This window comes from Corvus moneduloides, chromosome 22 (genome assembly GCF_009650955.1).
Source record: "Corvus moneduloides isolate bCorMon1 chromosome 22, bCorMon1.pri, whole genome shotgun sequence".
NCBI lineage: Eukaryota > Metazoa > Chordata > Aves > Passeriformes > Corvidae > Corvus > Corvus moneduloides.
This window is the reverse complement of record NC_045497.1, coordinates 1,328,427-1,353,908: the sequence shown is the minus strand read 5'-3', so window position 1 is coordinate 1,353,908 and position 25,482 is coordinate 1,328,427.

The window sequence follows — 25,482 nt, the reverse complement described above, 5'->3', positions numbered from 1 at the left end:
CATTCCGGGCTGGGAACAGACAGGTCTGTGTCACACTGTGCCTCAGAAGGAGGAGATAATAAATGCATGAGGAGCCTATTTATAAAAATGGCATCAGCCAGGAGGGAAAATCACTCGGGAATATTCAGCAACCCCAAAAAGGGGAGGAAGAGTCGGAGGGAACAAAAAGCTGCACAGGTGGGGACGGGCCTGGAAAGCGGGGGAGCATCTCCGGGTGCCATTCCAGCAGGGAAGATCAGGAAAGCCTGGGATAACAGCTCCGAGGGAACGCTGGGAGTCTGATCCCTGCTCTTCCCGCTCGTCCCTGCTCTTCCTGGCAGGACTGGCAGAGGAAATGGACCTGCCCCGAGAATGTTCTCAGGGAGAAAAAGCTCCCCCCTCTGCTCCTTGTTCCTCAGGGAATCCTGTGACATTCCCGCTTTCTGCTGGGTCAGCTCCATTCCCGGGAATGTCTGAGCATGGAGGGGTCAAAACAGGGAAAGGTTTGTGTTGGAGGGACCTGAAAGACAAAGGAATTTCATGGGAATTGTGGAATTCCCTGCCCGTGGCCCTGACTCCAAGGCCTGGCCCCCAAGCAGAGGCTCGGCTCTCAGGGCCAGAGCAGGGAACAGCTCCAGCTGAAGCCAGTGCATTAAAATATTCCTGGAAAAGCCAAAATAACTTTGCTGGGAGTCCTCTGGAGCTGAGGGAACAGGGATGGAGCCGGCCTGGGCTGGGGGGTGGTTGGAAAGGAGGAAAATATCCAGTGGAATAGCCCGGAACTCATGGAGAGGCAGCTCCCAGGGGGAAATCCCTTGTGCCAAAGGCCAGCACCAAGCCCCAACCCCAATAAATCTCCAGAGTGGATTCCACCTGGGAGACGAGGAATAAAACCCACCCCAGCCAGAAATGGATCTGGGTCTGAACCAGCTGATTTGGGAATTGCTGAGAGGGAGGGAGGGAGGGAGGCTTTGATCGATAATTTTTTTTTTTTTTTTTTTTAAATCTAATTTCCTTCTGGATATCTTTCCAGAAGAGCTTTCCAGGGAAGCTGGCATGCAAGGCTGGGTAATAAGAATAAATGAGAGCACTTTGGTGAGCTCCCTCAGAGCTGCTGGCTCCTTCCCTCTCCCTGATTTGGGGAAGATTGAGTTTTCAGGGCGAGCCTGCTGCTGCTGAGCCTTGTTTCAGCAGAGCTTTTTCCAGAACGGGCTGGTTTTAGTCCAGGTTTCGGCTCCTGGAGTCGAGTGATGTCAGCAGAAAAATCAGCTTGGGGTTGGAATTTATTTAAAAAAAAAAAAAAAAAGCTTTGTTGTATGAAAAACAACCTGGTGTCCAAAGAAGATTCCAAAGCGGGGTTTTGGTGGGTCTGACTGCTCAGTCTGGCACAGGGGGAAAGTCCCCTGTGAAATGATAACCTGGATTTTCCTGCTTAATTGATGCTTAAGTGCATTGATTGAGCTGTTATTAAATGGTCTTTAAGGCCCCTTCCAGCCCAAACCATTCCAGGATTCCACGATTCTCAGACTGCCGTGTAGGAAAACCATCTGGCACTGGGCACGGTATTCCTGAAACAGGGATGAATCCCGTACCAGAGCTTGAATCCCTGAACGTTTTCCTGGTGATCTGTATCAGAAAATCATGGAATGGTTTGGGTGGGAAGGGACCTCAAAGCTCCTCCTGCTCCACCCCTGCCATGGTGCTCCAAGCCCATCCAGCCTGGCCTGGGACACTTCCAGGGATCCAGGGGCAGCCACAGCTGCTCTGGGAAATCCATCCCAAATTCTTCTCTACAGGGAACAATTCCTTCCCAAAATCCCATCCCAAACTCCTGTCTGTCAGTGGGAAGCCATTCCCCTCTGTCCTGCCACTCCATCCCTTGGAAATATTCCCTCTGCACCTTCCCTGCAGCTCCTCCAGGCCCTGCAAGGCCGCAGCGAGGTCACCCCAGAGCCTCCTCTTCTCCAGGCTGAACAATCCCAATTCCTTCAGCCTGGAATTCCCACGTGGCTCTTCATAATCCCTTTTTTTTGGTTGTTTTTTGGAGGAAATGGGAAAGCCCAGCAGCTCCCCAGGCCTCGGTGAGGTGACAGCCACCCACCGCTGTGACAGCGGGCTCGGGGCCAGCTCTGCCATCCCAGAGCTGAGGATCCGAATTCCAACGCACTCACCGAGAAACCGGCGGTGCAAATTCCCTGAGGGCTTCATGGCCAATAAATGCTCGTTTTCCTAAGGGCTCAGAACGCAAAAACACCGCGGAAGGAGAGGGAAGCCGCTCCTCCTCCCAGTGATGCTCCAGTCCATAAATTAGGGAGAGGGGAAACGGAGGCAGGAAGCGAATTTGCTCTCTTGCAGCCACGGATGGTCAACACCTGGGTGCAGAGCCTGAGTTTTGGGGGTAAAACCCTCCTTAGGACTGGAACTGCCCCCGCTCCGAGCACGGCTGGGCTCAGGGAGGGCGGGGGCAGCGGGGTCAGGCTCCCGCAGATCCCACCACTCCCTAAAGCTGCGAGTAACGAGTGAGAGACCCCAGGGGGAAGGATCACATCCGTCTGCCTCGGCCCTGGATGGGGAGGGGACACGGGGACAGCCCCGGGGCTGGGGAGGGGCTGCGCATCCCTCCGGGGACGCTGCTGGGGGAGCGCGGCCCCGGTGCTCCCGTGCGGCTCCAGGCTGGGCTGGCACGCAGGCGGCCTCGTTAGCGGTAATTAATGATCCCTCAGGTCCCGCGGAGCCATTCCGGCTGTAATCAGCCACAGCTGGAGCGAGGTTTCCGGGCGGATGGACGGGAGGGTGGCCTGGAGCCCGCCCGTGTCCAGCTCCCGGCGCTTCCCGGAGCCTGGGGGGCTCCTGGGGAGGAAGCGGCTCCGCGGCCCCCCGGGCGTGGGAACCGCTCCAGGCCCTCCCATCCCCTCCTCCCCCTCCTCGGCGGGCAGGCAGGAGGGAGGGGAGGCTCCCCAGGGCTTTCCTTGGCTAAGAAAAGCCTGCCTGAAAGCCAGGAGCTGCGGGAAGGCAGGGAAGGGGAAGAGGAAAGCTGGGAGGGAGGGAGGGAGGGAGGGAGGGATGGGAGCATCCCGTGTTATCCATGGCTGTGAGGGGCTGCGGGGAGGGAGGGAGGGGATCGGGATCTGTAGGGAGGATGCTGAGGGATGGATCCAGGCCCTGCAGGGACGGGGATGGATGGATCCAGGAGGGGGAGGGATGGATCCAGGATCTGCAGGGACGGGGATGGATGGATCCAGGATCTGCAGGGATGGGGATGGACGGATCCAGGATCTGCAGGGAGGGGGATGGATGGATCCAGGATCTGCAGGGAGGGGGATGGATGGATCCAGGATCTGCAGGGATGGGGATGGATGGATCCAGATTCTGCAAGGAGGGGGATGGACGGATCCAGGCCCTGCAGGGAGGGGGATGGATGGATCCAGGATCTGCAGGGAGGGGGATGGATGGATCCAGGATCTGCAGGGAGGGGGATGGATGGATCCAGGCCCTGAAGGGAGGGGGATGGATGGATCCAGATTCTGCAGGGAGGGGGATGGATGGATCCAGGAGGGGGATGGATGGATCCAGGCCCTGAAGGGAGGGGGATGGATGGATCCAGGATCTGCAGGGAGGGGGATGGATGGATCCAGGAGGGGGATGGATGGATCCAGGCCCTGAAGGGAGGGGGATGGATGGATCCAGGCCCTGAAGGGAGGGGGATGGATGGATCCAGATTCTGCAAGGAGGGGGATGGACGGATCCAGGCCCTGCAGGGAGGGGGATGGATGGATCCAGGATCTGCAGGGAGGGGGATGGATGGATCCAGGAGGGGGATGGACGGATCCAGGCCCTGCAGGGAGGGGGATGGATGGATCCAGGCCCTGCTCGGTGGTGCCAAGCAATTGGAAAAGCGGCAACAGGCAGAGCCAGACGCACAGGAAGCTCCACCTGAATCTGAGGAAGAAGCTCATTGTGAGCTCTGGGCCCAGCAGCCCGGAGCAGGGCGTGGAGCCTCCCTGGCTGGACACGTTCCAGAACCCTCCGGCCACGCTCCCGCGCCACGTGCTGGGCCAGGGAGGTGGGAGCAGAGGGGCCGCGGTGGCCCCTTCCTGTGACCCCGCTGAGGCAGGGGAGGGGTGAACCCCCATCCCTGATCCCAGAGCTCGCCATTCCAGGCTTCCATCCCGACTGCAGCGCCGGTGGGGAGGACCCTGGCCCGCTGCCACCGCCGCCGCCGGCCAAGCGCCGTCCCCCAGCGCGTGCGGGCGGCGCGGGGGCCACCGGGGCCGGGTGACCTCGGCGCTGGCGGTGGCCCAGCCTTGGCAGGGAGAGCGTGAGAAACCAGGGGGCGACACCCAAGTGTCATCACAGCTGCAAAAACTGCTGAGCAGAAAGAGCCTAATTACAAAAATATGCGCCCGGAGGCTTTTCCGTGATGAAAACAGAGCCGCGCTTCAGCCTCGCCTGCCAGGGCAGCAGGGCCGGGCTCTGCCGGGCAGGGGGGGTTTAACGAGCCGGGCGGGGGGCTCGGGGTGGCCGGGGGCTCCATAAAGCTTGTCATCAGCGAGTGTGGCGTATCTGCGAGATGAAGGAGGAACATAACACACCCCGTTAAAATTAACAAAGCCCCTTTTTCTTCCTGCTTGGCTCTTTCTCCCTCCTCTTCCCCCTCCTCCTCCTCCTCCTCCTGCCGGCTGCCCCTCACCCCTGGCTCCTTGGCTGCCGCTGTTTGCAAAGTGACTTCGGGAACTGATAAAGCACTTTAAGGGCAGCCAAACACCATCCTGGCCTCACATGGCAACGCTGGCAGGAATGTCCCACCACCGCACAGCACGGGCGTGACATTAAAATGGAATCTGCTCGCTTGACGCAGGCAAAAAAAAAAAAAAAAAAAAAAACACCAACCCAGGCATGTGCCACCATGTCCCCAAGGCCTGCTTCTCTGTGCCCTTGACACGTGGCTGGCAGTGCCACCAGGGCCACGGGGCTGCCCCGGTTTGACCTCGCTGGCAACAGGGCACAGCCAAAAAGGGGGCATGGTGTCCCCTGGGGACGGGAGGGTCAGTCCCTCTGCCAAGCCCTGGGACAGCAGGGGGATGCCAGGCCGTGGGTTTGGCTGTGGTGATCGGGCTGTGGGGACGCTGCTAATTAATTAATTAATTGCACGTCAGCTCGTGGGGAGGAGGAGGAGGCGGCTGGTGTGACCTCGGCTGGGATGTGGATCCCAGGGAAGTGCTCTTTGCTCCCACCTCGCCACCGCTCCAGGCATGTGACATCCCACCCCTTCCCCGGCCAGGCACTGGGTGTCCTGTCCCCCTCCCGAGCCCCTGAGGAGCAGTGGCAGCAGATTCCTGCTGTCCCAGTGTCCCCAGACCTCCACAATCCCAATGGTCCCAGATCTCCACCGTCCCAGTGCCCCCAGGTGTCCCAGCTGGAGCACCCCACCCTTGCTGCTCTCTGAGCCATCCTCAGCCCAAAGACACCCCAAACTTCATTCACAGCCCCGCTAAACCCATGCACACACAGCAAATCTGTTGCCACACCTGCTGGAATCCCATCCCAAGCCGTCCCTGCTGCAGGACACCGTCCCCACAGCTCCGTGGAGCTCCCCACAGAGAGGGGACACCCAACGCCTCCATCCCTGCCCCAAGCAGGGCTCCCACCCTCCCTTCTGCCCCTTGGAGGGCTCCCAAGCCCTGGGGGTGCTCTCCCCTGTGCTCCCACACCCCGAGAGTCCATTTCACACCAGGAGGTGTCTGGGCCTCCAGGAAATCTCTGCTGCTGCACTCGAGTGGCCTCCACTGAGCGGGGCAAACAAAGGTTGTGGTCCCGGTGTAAATATGGGTATCTTCAGCCTTTATCTAATCAAAGTTACATTTTTATCTTTACTGCCACTGGTGTTTAAATGTTTGCTCTACATTTTTAACTGGCCAATGTAAGAGGGGCCATAAATCCGAGGCGCGTTTCCACCACGGCGGTTCCGGTTCTGCATTTGCTCTTTCAATTAATCCCCAGCTCAGTTCCTGGAGTTAACAAATGAGCCCCACAGCAGCCGTGGCCATCCCCAGGCTGCTGCTGAGGGGGAGATGCCTCAGAAATGGTTATTTACCCATCGCAGCCACATTTCGCCCCTCTGTCTCCAGTTAAATCACATTAAACAGCGACGGCAGCAGCGTGAGCGGAGCTCTCTGCAGGCCCCCAGCTGCTTGCCAGGCTACGGGTCAAAAACGAGATGTCTTTAATCCCAGAAATGCTCTAAAGGCTGGGAGAAAAAGCAAAAAGCCCCGTGTGAAGCGTCAGCTGAGGCCTGAGGAGGTGTGCTGGGCTGGCAGCGCTGCGCAGCAGCCACGCGAGGCACGGGAGAAGCTTTTCCAGCTGGGAAAGAAGCAATCTCCCGGGAGGAGAGTGGGATCTCAGGCTCTCAGTGCTCCTCCGCTGGGATAAATTAGCAGCCCTAAAATCACTTTTCTCCATCAGAAGGACACAGGGGACGGACCTCAGGTGTCTGCCCGGTTTCTCGACACAGCCAGACATCAGCCAGCACGAGTTTGGGGTCAAACTCTGGCCCAGGAGGGCGAGATTCCCAGTTTCCCTCTGAAATCCCACAGGTGGATCCTCCCCCTGCCCCTCTCGGCTCCTTCCCCACGCTCCAAGCACGCAGGGAAGGGTTGGCTCCCCATAAAAGCCTGGGCAAGCCGAGGTCACGGGGTGGTGTTTGTCTGTGCCAGGGTCAACGCCACGGGGACAAATTCCAGCCATAAAAATTAAAAAAACCAGAGACGGGAGAGGAGGGAGAGGAGAGAGTGAGAGCATCGGGGCTGGCACTGCCGAAAGGAGCCAAGGTCCAGGGCACGAGTCACCTGCTCGGAGCTTCCCAATGGGAATTCGCGGCTCCAGCAGCAGATTGCAGCGCACAGAGTCCCGCAGACAGTGCGGGGGAAGCCTCCGTGTGTTCACCCGCGGCCGCTCCTCCCCGAGCCGGTTCCAGGGGAGGTTCTGGCCGCTGATTGCCACATCCCCGCTGCCCTTATCAGCCCCCGCTGCGATAGCATCGCTGCCTGCAGCCCGCGGAGCTGCCAGCCAGACAGGGAGAGGCTCAGGGGCACCGCGGATGATAAAGCCCGTGCGGAGGAAGCTGCTGGCTCCCAGCAGTCCCCTCCTGGAAGCTCCTGGGCATCACGCGGATGCCGAGCTGCGCATCCCGAGCCGTGTGCGGGAGCCGGTTTGGTTCCTGCTCCTCCCCCGGCAGCGCTGGAGCAGATTAGGGCGGCTGGGAGGGGAATCCAGGTGCTCCTTGTGCAACTTTCCCGAGCGGTTGTTTGCTCCGGGAGCAGCGAGGGCACGGTGTGACCTGCGGGGGGGTGACACGCGGCCCTGGCAGGGGGACAGGCACCTGAGGCTGCAGAGCTGCCTCCAAACGCAGCCCACAGCCGCTGTGGGACGTGCTGCTGGCCAGAGGACAAGGGACAGAGGCCAGAGCTGTTCCCAGAAATGGCACTTTGCGAAAGTCCCTCCCTGTGTGCCAAAGGAGAATGGGATGTCACACCTCCTAAATCTGGATTCTCGGGGGGTTGGGTCCTTTGCAGCGCCCTCCCCACCCCCAGATTCCCAGCTCTGATCCTGCAGAGCACACACAGGTGGCGTTTCCAGCCGCCAGCAGCACAAAGAGGAGGATGTGAAGAAAACCCCTTTGTTTTAGGAATCAGCTCCCCTCGTGCTGTAACTGGGATTCATTTCAGGACCCTCCGGACATGCCCTGCCCATCCAGAGCTGTGGCATTAAGAAACCCCAAGCGTTTTCCTGCTCCAGCTTCTCTCCCGTTTCACCAACAGGAGCAGAGCTGGAGATAAAGGGAAAAAAAAAAAAAAAATCTAGGGCAAAGCCAAGCTCCAACTCCCCCTCAGCTCGGCTTTTGTCACGCTGATTAAAGTTGCACCGAGCCGGGCTGGGGTGATTGATCCCTCTGTAGAACGACTGGAGCTGACCTAAATTAGCCAATCAATACCTCCAGCAGGCACTCTCCAGGGCTGGCACCGGCACCCAGAGCTCTCAGGGCCTGGACAATCCCACGGTCCATGAGGGAGAGCAGGACCTAAGGGTGAAGATGAGGAAAGCAGCACCCAAAGTGACGCCCCACCTGGCAGGTTCGGATCAGCTGCGGCCTGGATGGTGGAGTTTATTTAAATCCCACGCACTGGAGTAACCAGAGAGGCTCCAACCTCCCCCTGCCACCCCGAAAATTCAGTGTCCTGTGAGCCAGACACGCTGTGTGCCCCAGTTTGTACTGGGATCCCTCAGCAAAACTCCTCCCTGAGTCACTGGTGCTCTGAGCAGAGCCTGCTCTGCCCCAAGACCTTCCCCAGGCCTGGCTGCTGCCTTTTTATTGGGAATTAATGATGTCGTGGTCCCAGGCACCATCTCATCCCATCCCACCTAATCCCAATCCCACCCCAGCAATGAATCAGGAGATTCCAGGGCTTTGAAAAGGCACTAAAAGAGGAGCTGTGGCTGCTCCGGGGGGGTTGGGAGCAGCAGGGAGAGGGTTGGGAGCAGCAGGGAGAGGGTTGGGAGCAGCAGGCACATCCTAATGACCATTTCCCCGCGCGGGGGGAGCTGCTTCGTGCCTGGGAAAGGCGAGCCAGGCACGCAGCCTGCGCTGCCACCCACGCAGCCGCCACTGGAGCTGCTGGCGTGTGTCACAGGAGCTCCTCGTCATCCTCCTCCCCCTCCTCCTCCTCCTCCTGCCGGTCGCTGTCACTCGTGCAGCCGCCCCGCGCTGCCAGGGGCTGCAGGGCCGGGCACACCCCCCTTCCCCAAGCCGCCTGTGCCGCGCTGCCGGCGTGGGCAGAGCCCGGGGCACTTCTCCATCCTGCCCAGCTCATCCCGAAAGCGCGGCGCGTGTTTATTTCTGTGTTTGCACACATCCCCTCCCCTTCCTTCCTCCTCTCCCGGGCTATTTTTTTCTCCTGCCCTGCATTTTTTCTCGCTGTCAGCCTCCCCTCCTGCCTGCTGAGGACAAACATTGCCCAGCCGCTAATTCCTATCTGCTCCAGCCAAAACACCGGCAGCTGCCGGGCTGGGGAAGACGGATGGGCTGCTCCTGCGGGCTCCTGACAGGGAGCAGCACAAACCCCTCCCGAGCTGGGAGCGCCCCTAAAACGCCCTTTGGGAGCAGCAGCTCCTCCCGGATAACCCGGATAACCTCCTGCCCTCAAGGAAACTCTCCCTGCACAGACGGGGCTGGATTAATCCCCCAAGCACGGTGCTGCATCCCTCTGACTGCGACTGGGTGTTTCCTTGTTATCCAGGCAGACTCCTAATCCCTGCTCCATCTGATCCCTGCTCCATCTGATCCCCGCTCCATCTGATCCCCGTTCCATCTGATCCCAGCTGCTCACTGCCTGCCCCGTGCTAAACGATCCCGCACGGAGGGTTTGGGCTGGGATCCCTCCCCGTGTGCAGCAAATCCATCCTGTTCTGGGTGCTCCCGGCGTTTTACAGCTCCAGGGATGCAGGATGAGGACGAGGATGGTTCAGTGATGGATGCCAGCACCAGCTCTGGGATTTTAAACACCCTGGGCACCCAGGGCCAGCTCGGCTGCAAGTGCTGAGGGCAAGAACTGGGGGCCAAGTGCACGAATCTCGGGCTGGGGCAGGGGAAGGCTGGTTCTTAAAGAGCCGGATGCAAATTGTGGTGTCAAAGGGAAGCAGATCCGGATCTCTGCGTCCCTCAAGGTGCTCCAGGAATGGGGAACTGAAACTCGGCAGGGCTGGGCCGGACCAGCACAAGGCTGAGCTCTGGAACAGGGCCTCAGCCCCCAGTGATTGATGACCCCCAAGTTTGGCCACACCCTGGCGAGGTCAGGGCAGGAGCCACTCACAGCCAGGACACTGCCCAGCCTCCCTTTTTACTGAAATAAGTGACAAGCAATTAAACAAATTGCCTTTAGCCCAGGAGCGGGGCTGGGGCACGGCAGAGGCTCCACGGGGCCGCTCCCGAAGGAAGTCAAACCCAAGGAACCCGGAGTCAGGGAACCTTGGCAAGCAGCGCTCTCCAGGCTTTGCTTCAGTGCTGTCCCGTGGGAAAAGGGAAGCCTTGGGGTTTATTTTTGATCCTTTTCTATCCCTTCTTTTCTTTTCTGAGGCTAAGCTGTTGGAGCGGATGCGCTATCCCAGAAATCCGATTCATTTTCCAGTGACGAGTTTGCTTTTGAAACACAGACACGAGACAGATCTCTTGTATTTATTTTTATTTTTCTCTCCCTCTCTCTCCCAAGGACAAGTGAAACGTCCCTGCCTTCACTTGTACCTGGTTGTTATTGTTGGCTGGCAAAGCCTTCCGTGCAAGCAGCTCCTGGGAATGGGTTTTCCAGAGGAATTCTGGATCCCAGGAAGTGTCCAAGGATGGGTTGGATGGGGCTTGGAGTGACCTGGGATGGTGGAAGGTGTCCACGAAGGGAGCGGATGGGTTTTAAGGTTCCTCTGAACCCAAACCTTTCCATCATCCTGTGATTTCCGCTCCTCCTAAGGACAGGGAAGCAGCTCCCGTGGCCCCGGGGCCACGCCGGGAGCGCACCGGGGACAGAGCTCAGCGAGGGGGACAGGAAGAGGCAGCCACAGCCCGGCTGGAGGTTTTATTGTTGCAAGCTGCTCCTGTCCCGGCCACATCCGAGCGCGGGTGCCAAATTTGTCATTCCCGATATAAACCGAGGTGCTAAAAATAAACAAGGCAGCTCGGGGGGGGAAGAACTCGCACCGCAGCTGCCGGCGCGGCCAAAAGCATCTCTCGCTTCCCGCGGCACCATCGCCCGGCCTGCCTGGGAGCCCGCTGCTGGCACCGGGGCTGCCGCGCCGAGCCCTGCCCGGCCGGGACTGAGCCGGGGTAAATCACCACCCTGAACTGAGATAAATCATCCTGAACTGGGGTAAAACACCCTGAACTGGGGTAAACCACGCCAAGATGGGATAAATCATCACCCTGAACTGGGATAAACCACACCAGACCAGGATAAACCACACTGAACTGGGATAAACCACCCTGAACTGGGATAAACCACCCTGAACTGGGATAAATCATCCTGAACTGGGATAAATCATCCTGAACTGGATAAAACAACCCTGAACTGGGATAAAACCACGCCAAGATGGGATAAATCATCACCCTGAACTGGGATAAATCATCCTGAACTGGGATAAATCATCACCCTGAACTGGAATAAATCATCCTGAACTGGGGTAAACCACCCTGAACTGGGGTAAACCACCCCAGACTGGGGTAAACCACGCCAAACTGGGATAAACCACCCCAAACTGGGATAAATCACCCTGAACTGGGGTAAACCACCCTGAACTGGGATAAACCACCCTGAACTGGGGTAAACCACCCCAAACCAGGATAAACCACACCAAACTGGGATAAAACACCCCAAACAGGGATAAACCACCCTGAACTGGGGTAAACCACCCTGAACTGGGGTAAACCACACCAAACTGGGATAAACCACCCTGAACTGAGGTAAACCATGCCAGACTGGGATAAACCACCCCAAACTGAGGTAAACCACACCAAACTGGGACAAACCACCCCGAACCGGGATAAAACACCCTGAACCACGATAAACCACACCAAACCGGGATAAATCACCCAAACTTGGGATAAACCACCCCAAACCAGGATAAACCACGCCAAACCAGGATAAACCACCCTGAACCAGGATAAACCACCCTGAACCAGGATAAATCACCCCAAACCAGGATAAACCACCCCGAACCGGGTTAAGTCACCGCTCCCTCCCCGCGCAGCCACCTCGGAGCGTGCGCAATAACCTCGGCCTCCCCGGGGTGCCGTGAGCTTTAATTGCTTGCAGACGGCCCCGAGCTCCTCCAAGATTTGCAGAGGAGCAAAGGAATATTAATGCCCCGGCCCGGCACACACATTTCCCATCGTTCTCCATCCCGCCCGGCTGGACAGGTTCCCAGCATTTTGCTCCGATGATTTTGCCTCGTTTAATCCATTTTAATTACCTCGCGCTGATTGCTTTTGCCCTTTGTTTAAAACATTTCAGATTCTTAATTGCAGCCCTGGCTTCTCCCATCAGTTGTTGTCGGGGCTGGTTCTTATCAGCCGGGCTGGGTTTGTTTTCCAGGCTCTGGGGGGCTGGGGAGCCAGGCACTGGTGGGATGGGGAGGGAGGCACTGAAACCCCACTCCGGGTCATGTTTATTTGTTTGCTTTCCCGGTGCAGGAACTGGGCAGGTTTTCACAGCTTCTCCAGGAAAGGGGCCACCCATTCTGTGGTCTGCACTTTGCTAACAGATCATTTCAGGCCTGAAAGTAAACAGGCGATTTTGGGCTGCCTGCCGTGGTAAATGAGTGGTTCCCGGGGCTTTTTTTTGGTGGTGGCTGCAGCAGTGAAGCAGCCCGAGACCTCACCTGAACCTTGCAGGGTTCAGCCCGGTGTGGGTTCTGGGATGCTCCAAAGCCCTGGGTAGTTTTTGGGATGCTCCAAAGCCCAGGGTCAGAAGGAAGGAACCCAAATTCCAGCAGGAACCCAAATTCCACTCAGAATCAGCACCAAAAAGCAGCTTGAAAGCTGAGGATGGGAATATTAACCCAGTTATCCCCAGTAAGGCAGGTGGACACACACAGAGCCCAGACTGGGGCACCCACAGCCCAAACTGGGCACCCACACACGGTGACAGCCCTGTGCCAAGCGTGTGCCCGCAGCTCCTGGCTGGGTGTGGCACTCCCAGGCACCGAGCCACGTGTCCCTGTGCCTTGGGGACGGCTGTGCCAGGCCCACCCTGCAGCCCTGTGTCCTGGCACAACCCACGGCCACTGCCAGGGCCACCAGGAGAACCCACAGTGGGCCAGGACACTCAGGGGTGCAGTCACAGCAGCATCCCCAAGTGGATGGGACACAAAGGCCACCCCAGAGGGAATCAGGGATGTCTGAGCAGAGCCTAAACCCATCTCGGGCATTTTCTGAGCCGCCTTACCCGCGGCTGAGGAGCGTGGGGCACTCTGCCCTTGGTGCTGTGCCACCCTCGGCCTCCCCACCTGGCTCTGCCCCAGCTCCGGCCATTCCTCTGCTGCCTCTCCCTCGCACTCCCTCCTCACCCTCTGTGCCCCCAGCTCCAGCCCTGACTCTCCCCGCGCCCCAGCTGCCACCCTGTGTTTATTCTGTCACCTTCAGGGCTCCTTCCCCGGCGTGCCCAAGGCGGGGCTGGCACCTGGCACAGTCCGAGCTGCCTTTCCCTCCCCACCTTCACCTTCCCACCTCCTTCCCCGCTCGGCTGCTGTTGGCCCGTCCCAGCTGAGCCGCCTGTCACCCCCCGAGGAGCAGGGACCCATCACAGCCATTGTCACCCGCTTCCTCCTGCGGGGTTTTCGCTCCTCGCTGGGGATGGGCGTGTGGGGAACACAACGGTTCTGCCTCGCGTTTAACGATCCGCTGACAGCCAAGATCGAGTAGGCAGAAATCTCAATTCTGGATTCTCTCCAGGGCTTTTTTTTTTTTTTTTTTTTTGGGTTTTGGCTTTTTTTTTTTTAAATCCACGGGAGCCCAAAGCCTTTCAGCATTTGGGAAAGCAGCAACAGGAAACGAGGCAGGGGGAATTTTAGGAGCTGTTGAGATGGCTGCGGTGTTTTACATTCCCAGAACTCAGCAGGCAGGCAGCTGCCTGGCCCATTAATCCTCCCCGAGCTCCCCTCCTGCCCCACAAACACATTCCCGATGTGCCCGTGGAACACGCGAGGCACGGCCCTGCCCCGCACATGGAAAACGGGGAAGCGCCGGCAGCTGGGGCACATCCCAGACCTGCTGTGCCGCCCGCCACGGCTCCAGGGCTCCCAGCTCCCAGCTGGATTCCCCGTGGCAGCGGCCTGGGGGGAACAGCTTGCAGGGAGACGCGGATTTTTCCGCAGGAAGGCTCAGGAAAGCCTCCCCGGCGGGGCTGCGCTCAGCTGGATGCGCTGCCACATCCGTGTTTTCCTTCCTCCTTGGCCCAGCTGCCGGAGCTGCTCTCCAGACCCCGCCAGCACTCTCAGGGCTGTCTCCCTGCCTTGTGCAAAAGCTGGGAGCATCCCACGTCTCCAGGAAAGTTCTGGAGCTCAGGACCCCTCCAGAGGCCATCTGGATGGAGGAGCAGCAGCCAGGGGAGCTGCTCCAGCTCTAGCTCCGGGCGAGTTCCTCTGGGGTCAGGGTCAGGCCCCATCAGCGGGGCTGTGTGAAGGAAGCCACGGCATTAATTAGAGGAGCTGTGTGGCTGCTGGAGCGTGCCAGGAGCACAGCCCCGGCCCTGGAACCTCGCAGCAGGCTCGGCTGGAAAAACCTTGGCATCCAGAGGTGACCACTGCAGCCTGGCACGGGCTCAGCAGAAAATCCCCGCTGGCTGCTCCCTCCCTACCTGCTGAAGGAAATCTGGCCAGGAGAAAAAAGCCAAAACCTCCTCCCTTTTCCACGCTCCGGTCCCATGCCGGCCCCCGCCTCCCCCACCGCGCCAGGGAGCGAGGCAGAGGCCAGAATTCCTCCCCAAAACGCAGCTGGAGAGCAGCCACGGAGCTGCACACAAAGGGGAAGAGGAGGCTAAAACAAACAGGCACGCACAGGGCGCGCACACGCACGGACACACACACACGGGGATGGAGCGGGGGGAGAAGCGGTGGGAGGGTGGCTGGGTGGTGAGGAAAAATTTCATGCTGGCCTCTTTAAAGGTGTGTTATTTGTTCAAGGCTGTCCAAACATTTGCGGAGTGCTGGCAGGCCCGGAATGTGTGCGAGAGCTCCGGCAGCGTGGCTGAGGCGTGGGAAAGCTCTGCTCTCCTCAACCTTTACAGGCTTGTTCCCCCTCAGGCAGGGATTCAATAAAACCCGCGCCAGAGATTTATTGAGCTGATAATGACAGCTCCAGTCAGCAGGCAGACACCAGCAGGGCCCGCGAGAGGGGGAGAGGGACTCCCAAGTCGCTGAGGAGGGAGCGGAGATCCCAGAGCCTTTCTGGGATGGGGCTCGGCGTGGGCTGGGGGCTGCACCTCGCTTATCCCAACCGGCTGAGGAGGCACCAGAGATGCCAGCACCGTCCCAGGACGGGGCTGGGGGCTGCACCTCGGCTCCCAGCAAGGGGCAGAGCCGGATCCCAGCCCCTGTCACCCTGCCAGGTGGGCAGAGGCCGTTCCTGGCAGCTGTTCCTGCAGCACTCCCCGCTGTGGGAATCGCTGCTGTCCTCGCCCCCGGCCCGGGGGGGTCAGGGCTGTGCCGTGGGCCGGGCTGGGCGCCTGCCCAGGGGTCACCGTGTCCTGGCCGGGCTCTGGGGGCTGTGCCCCGCTGGCCCCAGGCCACCTGCACGAGTTGCTTCACCTCCCACTCTGCCACCGCCCCGGCACTGCCGAGCCCTGGGTGATTCCCCTTCCCGGCAAAGGCTGAGCTGAGAGGGGCAGCCAAGGCTCCCAGCCCGAGCTGCTCCCGCTGCTGGAGGCACTGGAGGCGCTGGGAGAAGCTCTGCTCCTCCTGGACAGGGTTTTGCTGCAGGTCTGGGTCACACAGCCCAGCCTGGGCTGCTCAGGGACACAGAAAACGCCCCGGGACAGAGCCCCGGGTCCCACCCAGGCCACTGAGCCACCTCCGCTGCCGTCCCTGCTGCTGCCAGAGGCACCTGGTGATCCTGGAGGTCTTTTGCAGCCTTCAGGATCCTTCAGCACAACCGCGGCAGATGAAAGCAGAGGAAGCCCAGCGGTCCCTGTCCCTTCCCTGCTGCTTTCTGGCCGCTCTGGAGTTAAACCCCACAAACACACCTGTGGTTATCAATCCCTTTTCCCAGTGGGAAATGCTTGAGATAGAAGGGAAGTGACTCACCCTGCACAGAGGCAGCAGCAGCAGGGCCAGGAACCAACCTCGCTGACCCCCTGCCCGCGATAACCGCGGGCTTTGTGTGCCTGCAAACAGCCCTGGCACCCCGTGCATGGCACTGAAACCCCCTCCTGCAGCCCTGGGTGGCTCCACCACCAATTTTCCTGGGCTGCAAAGCCGTTCCACGGCCCCTTCATGTGTTACCTTGGGATGGGGGGGAGGAATTTCTGCTGTTTTAACAGAAAAGCTCCAAGGAAAATCCTTCCCGAGGTAACTTCCAGCCCTGCCAGGGACACAGAGGCACCTCTGAGCCTTGGCACGGGGTGGCTGGAGGCCGCAGAGGCGCAGAGCAGCGTGGCCAGGGAGCAGAGCTGGATGAAAGGGCCCCGGCCTCGCCTCTCTCATTTAATTATTCCCGTCTGCGCTCTCTCTGGCACCGGGAACTTGGCAGCTCCTTGCCTGCAGGAACAGGGAGTTTTCTCCAGAGTGAGAGCGCTCTGCAGGGCTGGAGGGGCTGGCTCGAGCCTCACACCCCGAGCTGCCAGGCTTTCCCCAGCCCTGGGTTAAATCCCAGCAGGATCCGGTGCTCCTCCGTGCCGCCTGGCGCGGGGAGGGCGTGCTGGGGGCTCTGCAGGGCCCTCGTGGATCCAGCAGCCCTCTGCAATTTGGCTGTCAGCAGCCAGGGCAGCTGGTTCTATAATAAACACCCGGGGATAGGTTTTCAAAGAGCTGCCTGCCTCGGGTGGGTGTGATTTGTAACAGAGAGCAAATTCGAGTGTCTGGAGCGCTGCTTCCCCTGCCTCGCGCTTGGCTCCCGCGTTTGGGCTCGGGAGCTGCTCCTCCGGTGGTTCCAGCCCTGGCTGTGCTGGTTGATGTCTTCAGGGCTGCACTTCCAGGTGATTTCCCAGATGGATCTTTGCTTTTAGGCGGGAGCAATCCCGGTTTTAGCCTTCACCCCCCTCCCCTGACCCCCAGGATTGACCCTGTGCTGCAGCCATGGGTTTGCCTGTGATTAGGGGATCATTTTGTCCTGCCCTGCTCCTGCCTGGGCCCTGCGAGGCCCCCAGCCTCGCTTGGCTCGGGGGAGCAGCCTCTCCATCCTCTCCATCCTCTCCATCCTCTCCATCCTCTCCATCCTCTCCATCCTCTCCATCCTCTCCATCCTCTCCAAAGGGCTCTGCCTCTCTGCCTCTCTGTCACCCTCAGCTCTTGGGTGTTGGTTCAGTGAGGTGCCTCTGATCCCTAAAAAAAAGGGCAAGGCAGGCAGGATTCCAGCTCCGGGCAATCCCATAGGAGCCTGGGATGTATTCCAGCTACTCCAGCTTGCAGGGGAATGGGGGGGCCAGGGATGCCAACTCTGAATTCGCTGGGAATGTGCCGAGTTGTTCTGCGCTGGAGGAGTTTGAGGAGGGGCACAAAAAATTGCCCATTCCCACCCAGATTTGCCCATTCCCACCCAGATTTGCCCATGGAGAAGGGAAGGGGTTTGGATAGAGTGAGAAGAGCTGGTTCAGGTCTGCAGGGTGAGAGCACTCAGCGAGTGGCACTGACCAGGGGACAGCAGTGGGGACACAGGCCCCGTGAGTGGGACCCACACCGTGCACGTCCCCCCACTCCCAGCAGGGCGAGGGGCAGGAGCAGCTCAGAGTCCTTTCCTTTGTCCTTTTCTTCCTGCCTGGATCCTGATCCACACCCCAGCCCGCTGTGCAGCCCTGCTGCAGCCCAGCTGGTGGCTCCAGGACACCCAGCTCACATCCCACGGCTGCTGCCCAGGCCCAGGGCACCCTGTCCAGCTGCTCCCCCGAGCCAGGAGCTCTTTTAGGGCTGGGCTTTGCCGGAGGAGAGCTCCCAGCTGTGTCCCAGAGCGTTCCAGGGCTGGCTGAGCCCACACGTGCGGCGGCTGCTCGGCCATAGAGCCCCCTTTGATTGCCAGCAGAGCCACCAGGAGCTGCCCTGAGAAACCTCTGCCCCTGTGCCCAGACCCTGCCTGGCACGGGCATCCCCGGCGGGGCAGCCCCTCCCTGGGTGGCAGGTACGGGATCAATCTGGCGCTGCGGGGGGAAGCCACAGCGCGATCCCACACGTGTGCGCCGGCACGCAGCCCTTCCCGAGGCACCGCCGGATCCCCGGCAGCTGTTCCACATCTCCTTCCTCCTTTTCCAGGCTCTGCAGCCTCGCTCCGTCCTCTGCCAGATGTTCCCGCTCCCCCCACCCGCTGCCCGCATGAGAACTCGCTGGGGAGGCAGCGCAGCCGGGGCCGCTCTGGAGCCGCTTCGGGATGGGGTGCGTGGAACCAGGGCCTTATTGCCTCCTTCCCCTGTGCCCCTGAGGGCTGCCCCGGGTGTCCCTCACGCGTGTTTTACGCCCCATCCCTTGTCCCTTAGCAGCAGCAGCCTCTCGGCACGGAGGTGGCTTCACCCCGGCGCAGAATCCGGCGGCTCCCGGCGGTTTGTCCCCGTGGAGCCGGGCAGGGACACGTAGGCAGGCTGGCAGCCAGGGCAGGGGCAGCCCTGCGTGGGAGAGGAGCTGTGCCACAGCTGAGGAGCCCGGGCGGGTGGCCCTGGCCCTCGCTGGGGACAAAGCTGTCCTTGTGCTGCTGGTGGGAACTGGCTGTCCCAGGGCAGGGACACACAGGGACGCTGTGACGGGAGCCACGAGCATCGCCGGAGCCATTTCAATCCCCCAGGATTTACCCACTGAGGAAATCTGCTCGAAAAACTCGGCTTAGAGCTCCGATTCCCCCAGGGCTCAGCCTGGAAATGCTGCAGAAAAAGCACAAACACGCCCAGGGTTCTACCTGAGGCCATGGGGGGCTCACGGGGAGCCTCCTGCAGCCCCACTTCTCCTGCACCTTCCCTGGCCCCTCCTGCTCCTTCTGGGACAGCCTTGCAGCCCAAATGAGGGGATCTGGCTGCAGGGACAGCTGAGGATCCTCGGGATTCCAGCATCTCTGGGTTTTTGTGGAATCACAGACTGGTTTGGGTCGGAAGGGAGCTTTAAGTTCATCCCATTCCACCCCACAGTCGCCTTCCACCATCCCAGGCTGCTCCAGCCTGGCCTGGGACACTCCCAGGGATGCGGCAGCCACAGCTTCCCGGGGAAATCCATTCAGAGGGAAGGATTTCATCCCAAAATCCCACCTAACCCTGCCCTCTGGCAGTTTGAAGCAGCTCCCTTTTGTCCAATCCATTTTCCCTGCGGCGAGACCCCGAGGAATTTGGGGCCGAGGTTCAACTCCGGGACATCTGCAGGCCACAGAGGAGCCAGACGTGGCTTCCCGAGGGAAAACCGGGAGCAGGAGAGGTGAGCCTGACTCCGAGGCATCCACCCAAGGGCTGGGCGCTGCAATTAGCGGGCGGTGCTAATTCCCTGTAATCAGCCGTGCCACGAGGCCGGGCCTCAAAGGGTTCGAGGGGGTGGCGGTGACACCCAGGGCCGTGTCTGTCACCACCTCTGGGTGCTGTCACAGCTCCCCCCCCCACACCGGGCACAATTCCAGCCATCCCAGCCCCAGCCAGCCCGGCAGCTGCAGGGAATGCGCAGGGACGGCTCGGGGCATCCTGCTCTGCACAGAGCCCCTGCTCCAGGGGCGCGAGGATGTGCTTGGCTTCGGGGAATCAGGGAATGAGGCTGGAAAAGACCCCCAGGAACACCGAGTACCCCCATGGCCACTGAAGCAGTTGGTGAAGTGCCACATCTGCTCGTTTTGGGGGGCATTTCCAGGGGTAGGGACCCCACCACTTCCCTGGGACACTGTCCCAGCGCTCGCCCATTGCCCGGGGGCCGGGGCTGTGTCTGGGTGAGCGCAGAGGGCTCGGCGCTGAGAGGGAAGGGGAAGGATCGTGGTGTTTTCTGCAGCCTTTTGCAGGAGGAAACATTTCGTGGAGTGCTCGAATCGAGGTCAGGACGGAGCCCAACCCCAGGTGACCACACAGCCTTGGGAAAACCCTACAGGAACGCTCTGGCTCATCCCAACCACCCTGCACCGCTCCTCCTGCTGCTCCAGAACCCACAGCCCCAGCGCCCTCCCGGGCCCAGCTCCCCTCCGGGGCTCGGGATGGGGAAGTGGGCAGGGGAAGCAGCAGGGAGAGGCCGGGCTCAGCCCCGTGGCCACGGCCCCGCTCCGTGGTGGCCGTTTCCGTGTCAGGGAGTTCGCGTCCGCAGAAGGGGAAGCCCTGCACGCTCCTGCCCTGCCCCACGCTGCCTCTGCCTGACTTCCTCGTGCGTCTCCACGCGTGTGGGGCGTTGCCTTTGGCACCCAGGAGGGTGTTTATGCTTTTCCACGCGGGATAACACCGCTGGAGAGGGATCTGGCTTGGGGGGGGGGGGAATGGAAAAGAGACAGAAAGAGCAAACCCCAAAGTGCAGCTGGAAAAATACTGCGAGTTCCAGGGTGGCCAAGATCAACAGCAAGGACAGGCTGCTGCTCTCTGAGGGGGATAGGGATGGGGTTGGCTGTCCCCCTTCTAATTTGGGATGAAAATAGTGCCAGGAGGAGGGTGATGGGTGCCTGGCCCTCAGCACATCTCGCTCTGGGGCCAGGGGGACACTCCTGGAGTCCTTGCAGAGAGCTGGGAGACACTGGCAGAGCTCCTGAAGGGGTTCAACTCCAAATCCCTTCTGTTCCCTCAGTGTGAGGGCAGCAAAAACCCTTTGGAAGCCGGGACCATCCCATGGGGGCTGGGGGCTGTCCCCCAGCGCTGTCCCAGAGCCCAGACCCGGCCAGGGGTGACACGGGGGTGCTCTGGGTGCTGCTCCCACCCCTCCCAGCCTTTCACAGCTCATTTGTGGTCCGGGAAGGACTTCTGGGGCACCGGTGCTGCAAGAGGGAGGGGAGGCTTCTTTTTTGGGGGGGGGCTGTCAGTTTTCCTTAACTCCTCAAGCGGTGTCACCGTGATGGAGGGAGGAATCACCGGTCCTTGCCCCTGCCCTGTCTCTGTCAATTGTCTCCAGGACTTCCCTCTCTCACCCACCTTTCCAGTCCAGCTCTTTTTTCACTCTCAGCTGCCTTATTGGCATGACACGGTCGGCGAGCATTGCCAAAGTTAATTTATCAAGTGGCCCTCCCCGGAGCCGGCTCTGCTCGGCACAATTGCTCCCCAAAGGCTCCCGAGCGCTCCGGCCACGGCTGAGCGCTGGGGTTTAATGTCCTCATTAAACACCGATGAGTGGCCGCCCCACCCCTCGTCGGTGGCAGCCCGGTGGTGGCAGAGCCCGCAGCCTCTCCTGCGGCCCCAGGGAAGCGCTGGGAGCTCACCCCGAGCTTTGTTGGGATTGCAGGCACCCATCCAGAACGAGGACAATCCCCGGCCCGCAGAGCTGGGACGGTGCCGACACAGAAACGATGATTCCTCTCTTTTTCCTGCCCGGGATTAAACCCCCTCCTCTCCAGGGACTAAACCGCAGAACCAGTTCTCCTGCCAAGATGTAAATCCCGGCTCTGCCGGGCCTTCCCATGGAATTTGCTCCACTGAGGATGCCCCGGGCTCTTGCAGGACTCGGAGCAGCTCCATCCCTGGCTGGGCAGATCCTCCTCTGCTTCCAGAGGGATGTAACTGGTGGGTGTTGGAGGTGTAACTGGTGAAACTGGAGAGGAGCTGTTCGCAGAGGCACGAGGAGGCAGGACAAGGAGGAACAGTCAGAGTTTAGATGGGATATTGGGAAGGAATTCCTCCCTGGGAGGGTGGGGAGGCCCTGGCACAGGTTATTCCATGGATTCCCCATCCCTGGAAGTGTCCAAGGCCTGGCTGGAGCAACATGGGACAGAGGGAGGTGTCCCTGCCCATGGCAGGGGGTGGAAGGAGATGGGATTTAAGGTCCCATCCACGGTTCCCTGATCCACGTCAGCCGCAGAGCTGCTGCCCCAGCTGCTCACCCTGCAAACCCCCCGGGCACTTCAGGATCGCGGCGGAGGAGATCAGTTCTGCTTTCCTGGCACCTCCCGGGCAGGGCAGGGCTGGCATCCACGCCCAAATTCCCCCCCGGGAGCCCAATCCCCCGCCCGGCTGGGCCGATGGGAGCGACCGCTCTGCTCTCAGCCGGCAGCACGGGCAGGGTGGGTTCTCTGAGCTGGCAGCTGAGGCGGGCGCTGTGACAGAGCGATGCCACGGGGACAGCGCTGATGGGCAGCGGTGCCACGGCTCAGCTGGTGCGCGGTGACACTGAGAGCTCCGGGACTCGCTCACGTCTCCCTTCAGACTCATCCCAGCCCTTCAGACTCATCCCAGCCCTTCAGACACATTCCCCATACCCGGCCTGAGCAGCTGAAGGACCAGAGGTGACTCACGAGGCTCAGGGAGGAACCTCTGCTCTGCTGGCAGCCCTTTGCCTGGGCTTTCCCCGCAGCCTGATCTAGTTTTTAGCTGCTGGAACCTGAGCCACGGGTCGGATCTACCTAAGAAAGGCACGGCCCCACCAAACCCCCACAGGGTAAAGCTCAGAGCATGATCCCTCTCCTCTCTTCTTCCCCGTCTAAATCCTAGAAAATCACATTTTCCCTGTTTAATTTTGGGGCTGGGCACACCAGGTTTGTGCACGGAGTTCTGCACGTGCACGCTGCATCCAGGTCGCCTTTCCACGGCACAGAGAGGATCCCAGCCGGGATCAGCAGTGCCCGCGGCCTCACATCCTCCCTGCTCCTTCCCAGAGCTCGGCATGTTCAGAGATACGCCCGCAAAACAAAGCGGCGGCCTCGTAAAGAAAAAACCTCCCATGGAGGCACTGGAGGGAAGATTTCCCCATCCCTGCGCCGGGAGACAATGGTGGGAAGGAAGTGGGAATCATCCTCGGCATTGTTCCCAGCTTCAATCAGCTCCTGGGGATTCGCACCTCGGCAGCTGGCGGGGAGAGGGCTTCGTGCGCCCGTGCGGGGCAGGGCTGCTCTCCGAAGGGCTTTTGCTCCCTGCTGCAGCCCGGCTCGTGGATCTGCGCTGGGAGGAGCGCCGGGAATGGCTCCGGGCAGCACAGAAAGGCCGGGATTTCTTGGGGGTGCTCCAGGGGTTGGGGGACCGACGAGCCCTGCACTGCCTGCGCCTGCCCGCGTCACAAGGAGCCGGCGGGAGGGTGTTTTTTCCCAGAACCTGTTTTCCAGATCCCCTGGCATCCTTCCACGGCTCTCGCCGCCTGCGTCATCCTTTTACGAGGCTGCCTGGTTCCCCGGGAGCCCCTTCCCCTCCCCTTCCCCTCCCCTCTCCCTCTCAGCGCTGAGATTTTATTTATTTGTTTATAACACTTCTCCTGTCCCCAGGACGCCTTTCATCCTGAAAACACGGAGCCGTTTCGGTGACAGGAGGGAGGGGACAGCCTGGGGACACCGGGAATAGCTGTCACTCCTTGACGTCCCTTGGGGATGCTCCAGAGGCTGATCCCGGTGGGACTGAGCGCTGCAGGAGCAGGGACAGCGTCTCCCAAGGACACAGAGCACCCCTCACATTGTGGGTGTTGCCTCCAGACACCAACTGCGGCCTCTGGCTTCCCTTTAAAGGGATTTCTGGTCGCGGATGGAGCATTAATGGGGGAGATCCTGCTGCCCCTTTGAGAGGAGGCCATGGGCGGGGGATGCCACCCATTATCCCAGGTTGGTCCAAACCCCGTCCAGCCTGGCCTGGAACACTTCCAGGGATGGGGCAGCCACAAGAATCCCAGAGAAAAGCCCAGGAAAAGCTGCCGAGGAGGGGCAGAGGGGCCCAGGTCCGGCTGTCACCCCCGCGGTGAGGGCAGGGGGGGACTTCACACTCGGCACCGCCACTTCCAGGGGAGCTTCCAGCACCCAGCGCGGGATGGGGGGAGCTGAACCTCTCAGCCTGGCGAGTGTCAACAGCAATTAGCGGTTCACACCCGGCCGGAGAGGGGGATAAACACTCCCGAGTGAGCCGGCAGTGCCGGGGAAGGAGTGCCAGACAGGGAGGAGGGGAGCCCGCGGGACAGCGCCTGCGAATGCCACTGCGCATTTCCCCCCTTTTCGGCGAGAGAAGTTCGCGGCTCGGTGGGACAGATGCTCCTCCGTCCCAGACATTTTCCTGTCTCCCCCTCGCTGCTTTGCGGTTCCTGGCTGCGGGGGAGGCCCGGGCGTTGGTGTTTAGTGCCCTGCGGGGCTGCAGAGGGGAGGGAATGTGGAGGGAGCGTGGCTAAACCGGTGCTGAAGGACGGGGATCACGAGGTCACAGCACTGATAATCAGAAAAGACCTTTCTGATCATCAGGCCCAGCCATTCACCCAACACTAAACCCCATCGGGAAGGGCTGGGATGGTGCCTTGTGCAGAAAACACCTTCGTTTTTCCATGCTGGGAGCAGGTACAGCTGCGGCAGCCTGAGAGGAGCTGAATGCACGCATTGTCGCTGAGCCAATTTCCCGTCCTCCTTCTCAGGGAGCTGACGCAAATTTGGCTTTCAGAGTTCTCCTGTTCTTCCTGACGGTGCCCAGGAACCGTGGCTGGCTCGCTCCTGCTTGGCTCCTGCTGGTGAAAAACAAAAAATAGGTGCTGAGCACTGGGGGAGGTGGGATTTAGGATTCCGCAGCGTTTTTCCTGCTGGAGCCCCGTGGTGGGGTTGGAAAGCAGCGCTGAGGAGCTGCCACCACGCCAGGCCTGGAATTAAATATTAAACCTCTCTTCCTCGCAGCCTCCACAGTGGCACTGCTAATGACATTTCCTGCTGGCACTGATGGATCCGAGCCCTGCTGTGCCAGATGCTGCCACGGCAGCGAGGCCTTGCCATCCAGCTGGACAAACCGGGCAGCGAGATGAAGATTGATTCCTTGTTGCAGCACCGAGGAGCAGAGGCCCAGCAAAGCTGAAATGATGATGTCAGCGCCTGAGGGAGCAGATCTCTCAGGAGGAGAGGGTCTGGCTGACTCCATCCCGAATCCAGCCTCGGGAGCTCCCAGGGAAGGCTGGAGCAGGCTGGTTTCCCTCTCAGCAAGACACAAAGGCTGCCTGGGCTCAGCTCCTGCCCCGGGCTGGGCTCTGGGGTGAGCAGAGAGAGGCTGCAGGCCCTGGAGCCCCGGGGTCGGGCTGTGCTGTGCCAGCCCCAGCTCAGTGAATGTCCCTCCAGGAACCAGCCCTGCCCAGCCCCTGGAGCCCGAGGCAGCGCTGCTCCCTCCTCTCCCGCAGCCCTGAGCTGCTGGGGCTGCACGAGCATGGCACAAAGAGCCTTTGTGGGCACGACGAGAGGGCAGGCGGGCTCTTTGCGAGCCTGGCAGCAGCGAGTGCTGCCTGCCCTGCTCCCCTGGCTGCCCATCCATGCCTGCCCTGGCTCCCCAGCCCTTCCTGCCCTTCTCCCTTGGCTCCTCACCCATGCTTGCCCTGCTCCCCTGCTCCCCAAACCTCCTCCCCCGGCTCTCCAGCCCTGCCTGCCCTCCTCCCCTGCTCCCTAAACCTCCTCCCCCCGTTCTCCAGCCCTGCCTGCCCTCCTCCCCTGGCTCCCCAAACCTCTCCCGGCTCTCCAGCCCTTCCTGCCCTGCTTCCCTGCTCTCCAAACCTCCTCCCGTGGCTCTCCAGCCCTTCCTGCCCTGCTTCCCTGCTCTCCAAACCTCCTCCCGTGGCTCTCCAGCCCTTCCTGCCCTGCTCCCCAAACCTCCTCCCCTGCCTCTCCAGCCCTTCCTGCCTACTCCCCTGCTCCCCAAACCTCCTCCACCTGGGCTCTCCAGCCCTGCCTGCCCTAATTCCCCTGCT